Source organism: Ranitomeya variabilis, chromosome 8, assembly GCF_051348905.1.
Source record: "Ranitomeya variabilis isolate aRanVar5 chromosome 8, aRanVar5.hap1, whole genome shotgun sequence".
In the NCBI taxonomy this organism is placed as follows: Eukaryota; Metazoa; Chordata; class Amphibia; order Anura; family Dendrobatidae; genus Ranitomeya; species Ranitomeya variabilis.
This window is the reverse complement of record NC_135239.1, coordinates 201,055,894-201,068,257: the sequence shown is the minus strand read 5'-3', so window position 1 is coordinate 201,068,257 and position 12,364 is coordinate 201,055,894. Positions and strand designations below refer to the sequence as shown.

Below are 12,364 nucleotides of genomic sequence, written 5' to 3'. Positions count from 1 at the left end.
GTCAGGCAGGTCCCTTTTGAGTGATTTCTTGCTTATGAACATATGTGTCAGTAATCAGGCCTGGTTGTGGCTAGGGAATTTGAATTTGAACTTAGCTTCCCAAAGATGGACCCTGTAAGTTTGGATTTCTTTTTCTTTTATTAATAAAGACCTTCAATTTTTGTTTACTTGTGTTATCCTTGTCTAATATTTAAATTTGTTTGGTGATCGTAAACATTTAAGTGTGACAAACATGCAAAAGAATAGGAAATCAGGAAGGGGGCAAGCACAGATGTACCTTTGATCATTGTGGCCAAGGAGTTCTGTTTTAACTTCATCGGTCCACAGTACTTGTTTCCAAAATGCATCAGGCTTGTTTAGCTGTTCTTTTGCATACTTCAGATGCTTAATTTTACGGTGAGGCTGCAGGAGAGGTTTTCTTCTGATGACTCTTCCATTAAGGCCATATTTGTGCAGGTGTCTCGGAACATCAGAACAATGTACCATAACTGCAGAGCCTTCTAAATCTTTCTGAAGGTCTTTTTCACTCAAGCGGGGATTCTGATTTGCTCTCCAGCAATCCTACGAGCAACTTTCACTAAAATTGTTCTTGGTTTTCCATACCCTATATTGACCTCCACTTTTCCTGTTAACTGCCATTTCTTAATTACATTTCGAACTGAGGAAAGAGCAACTTGAAATCGCTTTGCTATCTTTTTTGTAGGCCTCCACCATTTTAATTGTCAGAGTTCTAGTCAGCTGCTTTGAAGAACCCATGGCTGCCGTTTTTTGACACAATGTTAGAGGAGACTAGGTTTTAATAAAGTTGGGAAATTTGCATCACCTGGCTTTTCCTAACGATGATAGTGAACAAGCCATAACCTAATTAAGGTCGGAAACCTTGGTAAAAGTTATCCGAGCACACAACCCTCCAAGGGTGGCAAAACTTTTGCATCGACCCATGTTTCCTTTTTGTAATTTTTAAAATGTAAAAATTACAATATTTTTTTTGGGGGGGAGCTAAAATGCAAGGAAATGTCATCTTTAACTTTAGGCCTTTTAGAGATCATTTCATCTTCAACTTGCTTAATTGTTCACAATAACAGTAATTTTGACCAGGGGTGTCCAAACTTTTTTGCATGCCACTATGTATATTATATATCTCCATGTATATATGCAGTTTTTTTTTGTCTGTGCAAATCCCCTATATATCATCTGCCCTGTTTACCGCCTCTGGCTATTGGGATAAAATTCATCTTACTTTTGGAAATAAGCAGTCATCTCTGCAAAATAGATTGCCCCCCCCCCCCCCCACACCAGTCATCTGTTTGTACGATCTGCTTTTTTTTGTGGCTGATCAGTTCTACCTAATATGTCTCTTGATTTCTGCTATTGTAATACTCAGACGACATGCTGCTCGAGTCATTTTTATAAGCTTTAGATGCTCCCGCGTGTCATACGCTGTGGGTTTATCTACAGCGTCTGGATTTGCTTTAAGACTTGCATGTCTATCAAGCTTCTGTTGCTTTGAATGTAAGATCAAAAGAAGATGAATTCTTGTAAAAAAAAGAAAAAAAATCCCTTCGATGAAGAAAAAAAAAAGGACCTATGTAAACATCCACTGACGGCTTCCAAAGCGGTTAGTTCCCATTGACAGGCACTAGTATTCCCCCCCCCCATTCCTAACTCTGGCTACCTACACGGAATAGGATGATCCCCCCACCATTGTGCATAAATTAAATATGGCTTCCAGACTGTTTACCCTCTCCGCATGCCCGGATACAGTGTTAGAAATGTGTTTATTCTAAATATCTGCGATATGTCACCCACATAACAGCAGACAGAACTCTGATGATTAAGAAGAGCCAATTTACTCATCTGTAGTCATAGCTAGATGGGCTCCTTGTGAATTATGAATAATTTAACCTCTTCAGAGCCAGAAAACTCATCACGCATGAAAGTAATAGTCATTTAGATACCTCGGCGAGGGCTTATTTTTAGGCGCAGAAAAATGTCGAAAGACACCAGCAACTTCAGATGTATCTGCATTATTGTGATACAATAAATAATGAACAAAATAAGCAAACAAAATCTGTAAAAGAAAGAAAAATTGGAAAACAAATAAAACAAAGACTACAAAAAAGGAAAATAACAAGTAATGTAAATTCTAAAATAAAAAAAAAAAGAAAACAAGCAGATTGCAAACTTTTGTAAAACACAGTTGCGAGCCCTTAACTCAGAGTGTTTTATATTTATTCCACACACATAGGGGAAGATGCTGAGATTCAGACCGAATTGTCTTCTGCAAGTCTTCACAGCTGATGTCTTCTTCCAACTGTTTTTTTTTTTGGGTTGGGGGGTTTCTCATCATATTCCCCCAGAGTCTCGCTTTTTTTTACAATATCCAATCTTGACAGTGGGGTTTGATGTTTTTTTGTGACACCTTTATACATATACAGTGTGTATATACTGTATGGATATACTGTATGTATGTGTATATATATATATATATATATATATATACACACACACACACACACACACACACACACACACACACACACACACACACACAGTACAGACCAAAAGTTTGGACACACCTTCTCATTTAAAAAGATTTTTCTGTATTTTCATGACTATGAAAATTGTAAATCCACACTGAAGGCATCAAAACTATGAATTAACACATGTGGAATTATATACTTAACAAAAAAGTGTGAAACCACTGAAATTATGTCTTATATTCTAGGTTCTTCAAAGTAGCCACCTTTTGCTTTGATGACTGCTTTGCACACTCTTGGCATTCTCTTGATGAGCTTCAAGAGGTAGTCACCGGAAATGGTTTTCACTTCACAGATGTGCCCTGTCAGGTTTAATAAGTGGGATTTCTTGCCTTATAAATGGGGTTGGGACCATCAGTTGTGTTGTGCAGAAGTCTGGTGGATACACAGCTGATAGTCCTACTGAATAGACTGTTAGAATTTGTATTATGGCAACAAAAAAGCAGCTAAGTAAAGAAAAACGAGTGGCCATCATTACTTTAAGAAATGAAGGTCAGTCAGTCCGAAAAATTGGGAAAACTTTGAAAGTGTCCCGAAGAGCAGTGGCAAAAACCATCAAGCGCTAAAAAGAAACTGGCTCACATGAGGACCGCCCCAGGAAAGGAATACCAAGAGTCACCTCTGCTCTTCAAGACAAGGAAATGATGCTCAGTAGTGGGTGTGGCCTCCATGTTCCTGTATGACCTCTCTACAACGCCTAGGCATGCTCCTGATGAGGCGGCGGATGGTCTCCTGAGGGATCTCCTCCCAGACCTGGACTAAAGCATCCGCCAACTCCTGGACAGTCTGTGGTACAATGTGACGTTGGTGGGTGGTGCAAGACATGATGTCCCAGTTGTGTTCAATCGGATTCAGGTCTGGGGAATGGGTGGGCCAGTCCATAGCTTCAATGCCTTCATCTTGCAGGAACTGCTGACACACTCCAGCCACATGAGGTCTGGCATTGTCCTGCATTAGGAGGAACCCAGCGCCAACCGCACCAGCATATGTTCTCACAAGGGGTCTGAGGATCTCATCTCGGTACCTAATGGCAGTCAGGCTACCTCTGGAGAGCTCATGGAGGGCTGTGCGGTCCTCCAAAGAAATGCCACCTCACACCATTACTGTCCCACTGTCAAACCGGTCATGCTGAAGGATGTTGCAAGCAGCAGATCGCTCTCCACGGCGTCTCCAGACTGTCACGTCTGTTACATGTGCTCAGTGTGAACCTGCTTTTATCTGTGAAGAGCACAGGGCGCCAGTGGAAAATTTGCCAATCCTGGTGTTCTGTGGCAAATGCCAAGCATCCTGCACAGTGTTGGGATGTCAGCACAACCCCCATTTGTGGACATCAGTCACTCAGGTCATCCTCATGGAGGTCGATTCTAACCGTTTGTGTAGACACATGCACATTTGTGGCCTGCTGGAGGCCATTTTGCAGTGCTGTGGCAGTGCTCCTCTTCCTCCTTGCACAAAGGCTGAGGTAGCGGTCCTGCTGCTGGGTTGTTGCCCTCCTACGGCCCCCTCCACGTCTCCTGGTGTACTGGCCTGTCTCCTGGTAGCGCCTCTAGCCTCTGGACACTAGGCTGACAGACACAGCAAACCTTGCCACAGCTCGCATTGATGTGCCATCCTGGATGAGCTGCACTACCTGAGCCACTTGTGTGGGTTGTAGAGTCCGTCTCATGCTACCATGAGTGTGAAAGCACAACCAACATTCAAAAGTGACCAAAACTTCAGCCAGAAGGCATTGGTACTGAGATCTGGTCTGTGCTCCCCACCAGCAGAACCACTCCTTTATTGAGTGTGTCATGATAATTGCCAATAATTTCCATCTGTTGTCTATTCCATTTGCACAACAGCATGTGAAATTGATTGTCAAACAGTGTTGCTTCCTAAGTGGACAGTTTGATTTCACAGAAGTTTGATTTACTTGGAGTTATATTCTGTTGTTTAAGTGTTCCCTTTATTTTTTGAGCAGTGTATATACATATACTATATATATTATTTTATTTTGTGACGCAAAAAACCTAAGAAAGTGTCAGAGTTTTAGGGGTTTTTTTTTGCTCATGTTCTATTCTCTCAAGATCTGCGTTGTGGCAGCATATCGGCACCATTACGGGCTACGATAATTAGGCTTCTGAGTCGGAAAGTCAGGTTTGTTTCGTTGTTTAGTGAAATACTCATACTGAGATATTAAAAAAAAAAAAAGTAGCTGTGAATACAGGTCCAATCTGTCCAATGGGCGCCTAAGGCACCACATATAGAATCCATAGCATTCGATAGGGTCCTACAGAATCCATGGCAGTCTTTTGGGCCCCAAATAACCCAGAGCAGTCTATAGGACCCTACAGAATCCATTGCCGAATATAGTGTCCTACAGAACCCAGCGCAGTCTATAGGACACTACAGAACTCATACCAGTCTATAGGGCCCTACAGAACCCATACGAGTCTATAGGGCCCCAGAGAACCCATAGCAATCTATTGGGCCTACAGAATCCATGGCAGTCTATATGGCCCTACACAACCCATAGCAGTCTATAGGGCCCTACATAACCCATAGCAGTCTGTTGGGCCCTACATAATCCATAGCAGTCTATAGGGCCTTACAGAACCCGTATCAGTCTATAGGACCCCACAGAATCCATAGCAGTCTGTAAGCTCCCACAGAATCCATGGCAGTCTGTAGGCTCCCACAGAATCCATGGCAGGTTGTATGGCTTTACTATACCTCCATGTGCCTCTGATTTCACATGGAGGCGTACCTGGGCACAGTAGGGCTTAATTCACAAAGAAAAAATGTTCATGTAGCTGGATTCCTAATTATGGTTATATCCCATATCCCTTCACGATCGATATCCTAGAGGCACTATGGAGTGTCCCACTGAATCCATATGGTTCCGTACAGACACCTACTGCTGCCATACCAAGCCTAGTTCCAGATTGTGGGCCCCAAAATCTTTAACAGAGCCCAAACTGAAATATGGTTAATCTTCTCATATGGGACAAATTGACCTTTCAGGCTCCTATGGCCTCCTCGGCCTGGTCCATACCTCCACCCACTGTACTTACACCCCTGCCCAGCTCTATGTTTCCGTAAACCCTTGTATGTCCCATGAGATTCTTTTCTTAGAACTCTGAGTTGTGCTGTTCCTCTGTTATTCCCCCTGGAATTTTTTTTTTGGGGAAAAAAACTTGACACCTGGGGGGTATAGCCAGTTGGGGGGTGTAGTCCCCGCGCACTCTTACATTGCTTATTCAATGCTGATGGTATCAGACTGTAAGGACATTCCCCTTTGACAAGAGGAATGGTAACACCCAATTGTCAATCTATTCGTATATGTCCAGAGGGAGAAAAATAAGAGGAACAGCACAATGCAGAGTTGTAAGAAAAAATGTCTCACAGAGTCACAATTATTTTCTGGGTATTATCAATGATTGTTTAAAACAGACAGGGTGTCTTTTAAAATATGTTTTTCATGAAACAACACCACTCTTGTCCAAAGGCAATGTCTGATATTCCTGTTTTGTTTCAGCTGCAATTCCAGACAGGGCCTATAGACATGTGTGGCGCTGTTTCTTCGGAAAAAAAACATAACTAGTTGTATTACCCTCCATTATCTCCAACCCCTGGACTCTTGCACTTTTCAACTTCATGATGGCAATGACATCCATCCTTTTACTGTAAATGTGTATTTTTTTTAACCTAATGTAAAAAGTGCTGTTCTCCTGAAGCCAGCAGGCAATGTTTTTCTTTTGTTCCTGCGTCTCTTGGTTGCTGAGATATGGCTTTTTTTCTTGCATTTAAATCTAGTCTTTTTTAGACAAGTGGGTGGTTTAATGACTACACCCACTTGGTGTCACAGTCCGTTTTTTTGGATTTGTGGCAGATTTGGTTCCATGGAGTTAAACCTTCTTTCCTTTTGGCCTATCGGGGGTTAATGTCAGTTTTTTCCCCATGGCTAGATGGTGTAATTGCATTGCTGCTGGGTCAGCTGATATGGGCGGTGACCACTTCCACCATCCTTTTAAAAGGTCACCTGATGCATCAGCTGGCTCTCGGTGTTAGAGCAATCTGCAGTGACCAAGCTGGAGTAAGGAACTCTCTCTCTGGGTGCAGTGGTGCTTCTGCTGAGTTCGCTGATTTAGTGCCTTTCTGCTGCTGTGCGGTGCTTTGCAGCAGGGAAAGCTAAGTGTGAAATTTTTGTTATTTTGTCCCTTTGGTGTCTATCACTTCTCCCTGTGTTTATTATCTGCAGTGGTGCGGCTAGTGCCCGTTACTGGCCACTGCACTAGCCAGGGCAGAGTTAGGTGACCGTTACGGATCAGGTATCCTGATGGCAGCAGGGGAAGGACCCACATAGGGCGTTAGGGGACTGCAGGGTCAGGCTCAGGTTTGAGCTCAGGTGTGACCATTCCCCATTCCTTACGGGTAGGGCCTTCCTCTCACCTATACCATCCCCGTTGTATGTGTATTTTGCCGTTAGCTGACCAACCATCCGTTGGTTCGAGTCACACCATGATAGCCACCGCGTGACATTAACACCGACCATCACATTTTTGCCGGTGAGCCATGGCTCAATTGCAGGCCTTTGCCCAACTGATCCAGACCCTCACTGATGAGCTTAAGGAGCTGCGGGGTCAGGTGACTCATCAGCTTCAGCAGTTGACGGGGATTTGGGCCTCAGCTCAGTTGCAGGCTCAACCGGAACCCAAAATATCTCTCCCTGACCATTTCTCTGGAGGGAGAGATAAGTTTATTGTTTTTCAGGAGGCCTGTACATTATATTTCAGGCTTCACCCTCGTTCATCAGGGAGTGAGGAACAGCGTGTGGGGATTATAGTCTCCCTTCTCAAGGGTGATCCTCAATCCTGGGCCTTGTCCCTGTCGAGCGGTTCATCATCTTTACTGTCGGTGGACGAGTTTTTTGCGGCATTGGCGCTGGTGTATGGGGATCCTGATGGCGTCTCTCTGGCTGAGTCTCGTCTCTGCAAAATCAAGCAGGGGGGCTGGCCGGCTGAGGAGTACATCTCAGAGTTTAGGAGGTGGGCCACTGACACGCAGTGGAATTACCCTGCCCTTAGGAGCCATTTTTGTCAGGGTTTATCGCCTAGGCTGCAGGATACTGAGGTGCAGTCTGCTGCTCCCAGGTCGTTGGAAGCTGCCATGTCCCTTGCTATTCAGGTGGATAGATGCCTCAGGGAGAGGCATGCACCAAATCTGCCCCCCTGTTGTCCTAGTTAGGGAGGAGGACACAGCGGTGCAGATAGACAACCCTTGCAGGTGGGATGAGTTTTGTCTCAAACAGGATTGCCTGCGGTTCGCCATGGTGTGGGGGCATGTTTTTATTGAGGACAGACTGGTCATTTCATCGGTGTCTGCCCAGCTTGCGCCAAAGTATCACCACCATCACATAAGCCGCGTCCTGCTGGGCGTGTGGAGGGAGGTGACCAGGTTGTGTATATTTCCTCCATTTTCTCTTCTCAGTGTACCTTACCTGTTGAGGTGGTGGTTGGCGAGGTAACTGAGACTGGCTGTTGGTGGACAGTGGAGCGGGAGTCAATTTGGTGGATTCTCGCTTTGTTCATACCCATGGCCTGGTGCGTAGGACGCTAGCGATACCTCTAAGTGTTCAGGCCATTGACTCAGTCCCATTTAGCCAGGGGAAGGTGACCCAAGTCATAGATGATATACACCTGCGTATAGGGACTCATCATGAAGAGTACCTGTCTTATTACGTCTTAGAGGGTATGCCAAGTCCCATCGTTTTAGGCCTCCCTTGGTTAAAAAACACAACCCCGTCATAGATTAGCGGTCCAGGGAGGAAGTTAGCTGGGACCAGTCGTGTAAGGACTGCTGCCTGGGAGCTACGATCTCTGCCATCCTTCTACAACCTACCCCTTCTCCAGTGGGGGCAGCAGAGGTGCTGCCAGGGAGTGGAGACAAGACTCAACCCTCACCAAAAGCTAACCCTGAGTGTTGGAGTTCTCTTAGGAGAAGGGGTCAGGGGAGGGTGGTAGTTCCCTCTGTGCATAGTGGGGGTGTGAGTGTGGTGAGACAGGGGGACGCCTCTGTTGTTGTCTGTTCCTCAAAGTGTTCACCATCTTGTGACAAACATATGCGTGGCAATAAACGTTCAGGTCCGGACCTGTGTGTGAAAGAGTACATGTGGGTGTCCACCAAAAATATCAGGTGGAAGGGTGCTACTGGGACCTGGAGTTCTAGGGTAATCGGGCCATATCGGGTGTCGGCCATTCTCGGCCCGGGACTTTCCAGCTGGAGTTACCCCCAGTAATGCACGTACACAACACATTCCCCTGGTCGGCGCTCTGGAGATTTGTGGCGCCTCCGGAGCCTATGATGTTTTGTCACTTCCATCAGGCTGCGTTTGCCATAAACTTGAGGGTCAAGTGACTGGCGAGGTGAACTCTGGTGGATCGAGGCGTCCTCACTGTATGTCGTTTTCTGGTGAGGTCCAGTGTTGAGGGTCCAGAGGCCCCTCACTGAAAGTGGGGTACTGTCACAATCCATTTTTTGGATTTGTGGCAGATCTGGTTCCATGGAGTTAAGCCTTTTTTCCTTTTGGCCTATCAGGGGTTAATGTCAGTTTTTCCCCTCTGGCAAGCTGGTGTAATTGCATTGCTGCTGGGTCAGCTGATGTGGGTGGTGACCACTCCCACTATCCTTTAAAAGGTCACCTGATGCATCAGCTGACTGTCGGTGTTAGAGCAATCTACAGTGACCAAGCTGGAGTAAGGAGTTCTCTGGGTGCAGTGGTGCTTCTGCTGAGTTCGCTGATCTGGTGCCTTTCTTCTGCTGTGCGGTCCTTTGCAGCAGAGAAAGCTAAGTGTGACATTTTTGTTACCTTGTCTTTTTGGTGTCTGTCACTTGCCTTTGTGTTTATTATCTTCAGTGGTGCAGCTAGTGCCCGTCACCAGCCAGTGCACTAGCCAAGGCAAAGTCAGGTGACAGTTAGGGATGAGGTATCCTGGCGGTGGCAGGGGGAAGGACCCGCATAGGGCGTTAGGGGAGTGCAGGGTCAGGCTCAGGTGGTGACCATTACCTACGAGTAGGGCCTTCCTCTCACCTATACCATCTCCGTTGTATGTGTATTGTGCCGTTAGCTGACCAACCATCCGTTGGGTCGAGTCACACCGTGATAGTCACCACGTGACACTTGGCTAACAAGTCTAGATTGATATATTGGGGAAAAAAGGGCCATACCTCAGGAACGGAGAGGAATAAAAGAAAAACATTGCTGGATTCAGGAGAACAGCTGCTTTTACACCCAGTAAAAAAATACAGTACTTATGACAAGCGACACTTAATACCACCATACTTTAGACTACCTACAGCTCCTTTACAACGACAGGTGCCAACTGGTCTTACTAATGCCTTCCGAGGCATATTGGTACTTTTATTTCCATAATGGCTAGATATAAGTATGATTTCCAAACCTGGCACAGCGGAGGTTAAAAACGGCAATGACAACTCATCACAGAGATGATTTTAAGCAGCATGGTGGAAGATATGAGTGCTAGTATTCATCAGATCCCAGTATGTAGTGTGTATTTCATCACATAACAGGAGGGAAAGGAGGAGGAAGGGGGGGGGGGGGGTACAGACTTTTTTTTTTTATTGTACAATGAGCTCATTTAGCTGTCTAGAAGGAAGGGGGGGTTAAAAAGTGTATTTTATTGTTTGTTGGTCCAGTCCGCCGATGTAATTAGTTTGGTATGTGCCTACAGATGGGACTTGTGGTCAGAAAGAAAGAGAAGTCAAATCTGTTACAGTAATAGAGTCTTCGGTGGCGGCGGCCACGACTTGTGAATTACCTGCAAGTTCCAACGTTATTTTTTATTTTTTTGTGGGTAGAATCACTGTAGGAATTCTTGTGGTTACTTTGTCATGTAGCAGGCGCAGACATTGCTGCATTGCTACTGTTAACAGGCGCGTCCCCTGTCGTTGCCTACAAAGGGCAATGTTCCACTGAGTTTTCACTTTAAAGTGAGATTGAGCTGCTCAGCTCTTCCTGTTTATTCAATTTTTTTTTTCTTCTTCTCACTATTCTGAAACCGCCCCCCTTCCCTGCAACCAAAGCCAGAACACAACTTATACTGCAAGGAGACAGCAATCTTCTTAAAGGAACTCAGTAAGTCTTCAAAGAAGCATCAAAACTTTACTTTTTCTGTATCTTTTTTTTGCCTTTTCTGCACGAGGGTGGGTTTGGTTGGCTGCTAGTGGTGGTGGTGGTAGTGATGATGGTGAAGGAGGGGGGAAATGGGGGTCCTGATTTCCTCGTGATACTGATTGTCATTGCCTCAGGACTACAGCACAGTTAGAGAAGTTAAATCCCCAGCCTCCATGCTGTAGCGTCAGGCTATTTAGTAACATTACTGGGTTAGCTCACTAGGTCCATGGGAGCCAAGCGTAAGCATCATGTGAGTCTAGGGCTTAATGAAAAAAAAAAAAAAAAAGAAAAAAATCTAAAATTTTCAGCACTGCCTTATGACATAGGGAAAGGCTACTTGAACTTTAACCTCTTTGAAAGCCTGCCCATCATGGTCACTGACTGAATATCATGTGCTTAAAGTCAACCCAACCCCTTTAGTTATTTATTTTTAATTATTTCGGAAAAAAAACTTTTTTTTCGACATTTTTTTTTATTTGAACAGTTTTATTATAATTTTTTTCTAAAATGTAATTTTTTTTCTTTTTTTCCTTTTTAAAATTACTTTGCTATATTAGATTTTTTTTCTTAAATAATTTCATTTTTATTTTAGATTTCTTTTTTCCAAATGCCTTTTTAAAAAAAATACCTTTTTTTTAATGATTTTTCATTTTCTTTCCCAAATTTCAGATTATTTTTTAGGGGGGAGGGGTGGAGGTGGGGGCTTGACTCTGTGTTAAAACTTAGTAGAAGAATGTAATAATAACAAAGGTTGTGTTGTTTTGTGTTTTTTGTTTACTATTTAAAACCCCTTAAATATTTTTTTATAAATATTAAATATATCAATAATATATATATATATATATATATATATATATATATATATATACAATTACTATTAAAATATACATTTCTGTATATGTTTTGTGTGTCTGTATATATGTAATATAAATGCATATATATGTATGTGTATGTGTGTATATATATATATATATATATATATATATATTTTATATGCTTATATATTTATATATTATGTTCTTTATATATTATTTCACTTAATATATTTATTTTATATATTTATTTTCTTAATATACTTAGATGCTTATATATTATATTTTATATATTTATATTCATATATTTAATATACTAATATATGTATATATTTATTTATATTCATATATTGGTATGTTTATTTAATATATTTAATGCACTCATATACTTGTATATTATATTTATTTGTATATTTTTTTATATTCATATATTTATATTATTATTTTTTATTTGTTTTGTCTTTGCTTTGTAAACATCAGTGAGAAAATGTCAATAATTGTGTGTGTTACCATATGACTGATCTAACAAACACTTCTAGTTAAACCTGTTTTTTTTTCTCCTTTTTTTGTGGCAGCTGAATTAATGTAGCAGCGGTAAAAAAAAAAAAAAACAGAATAGAAAATGTTTAGTTCTTATGGGAAATCAGTGCTTTATAAAATCTATTACAGGCAGTCTTCAGGTTGATAATCTTTAGTAAGCTGCTGGCCCGCTTTACTGTTGTTGTGTCTGCGTTCTTGATTTTTTTTTTTCTTTTTTTTGATGTTCTCCTGCACTTAAATGCTGAAGATTTAAAGCTTCTTTTGCACAATGGTGAGAGAGGGATCAAACTGAGAGCTTA

At 42.7% G+C, this 12,364-nt stretch overlaps 1 protein-coding gene across 14 annotated transcripts in view; it reads left to right on the top strand.

Moving 5' to 3' along the window:
- The window catches only part of FOXP1 (forkhead box P1), a 734,927-nt gene that overhangs the window by 517,698 nt on the left and 204,865 nt on the right, over window positions 1–12,364 (top strand). The window contains exon 1 of one of the 14 annotated variants that reach the window (XM_077276208.1): window positions 10,250–10,674. The exons of 11 other annotated variants lie outside the window; for them this stretch is intronic. The gene's annotated coding sequence lies outside the window, so the exon portion shown is untranslated. Of the gene's footprint in view, window positions 1–10,249; window positions 10,675–12,364 lie in introns of those variants that run through there. 2 more of the 14 variants (XM_077276214.1, XM_077276215.1) reach the window with 2 other exon arrangements.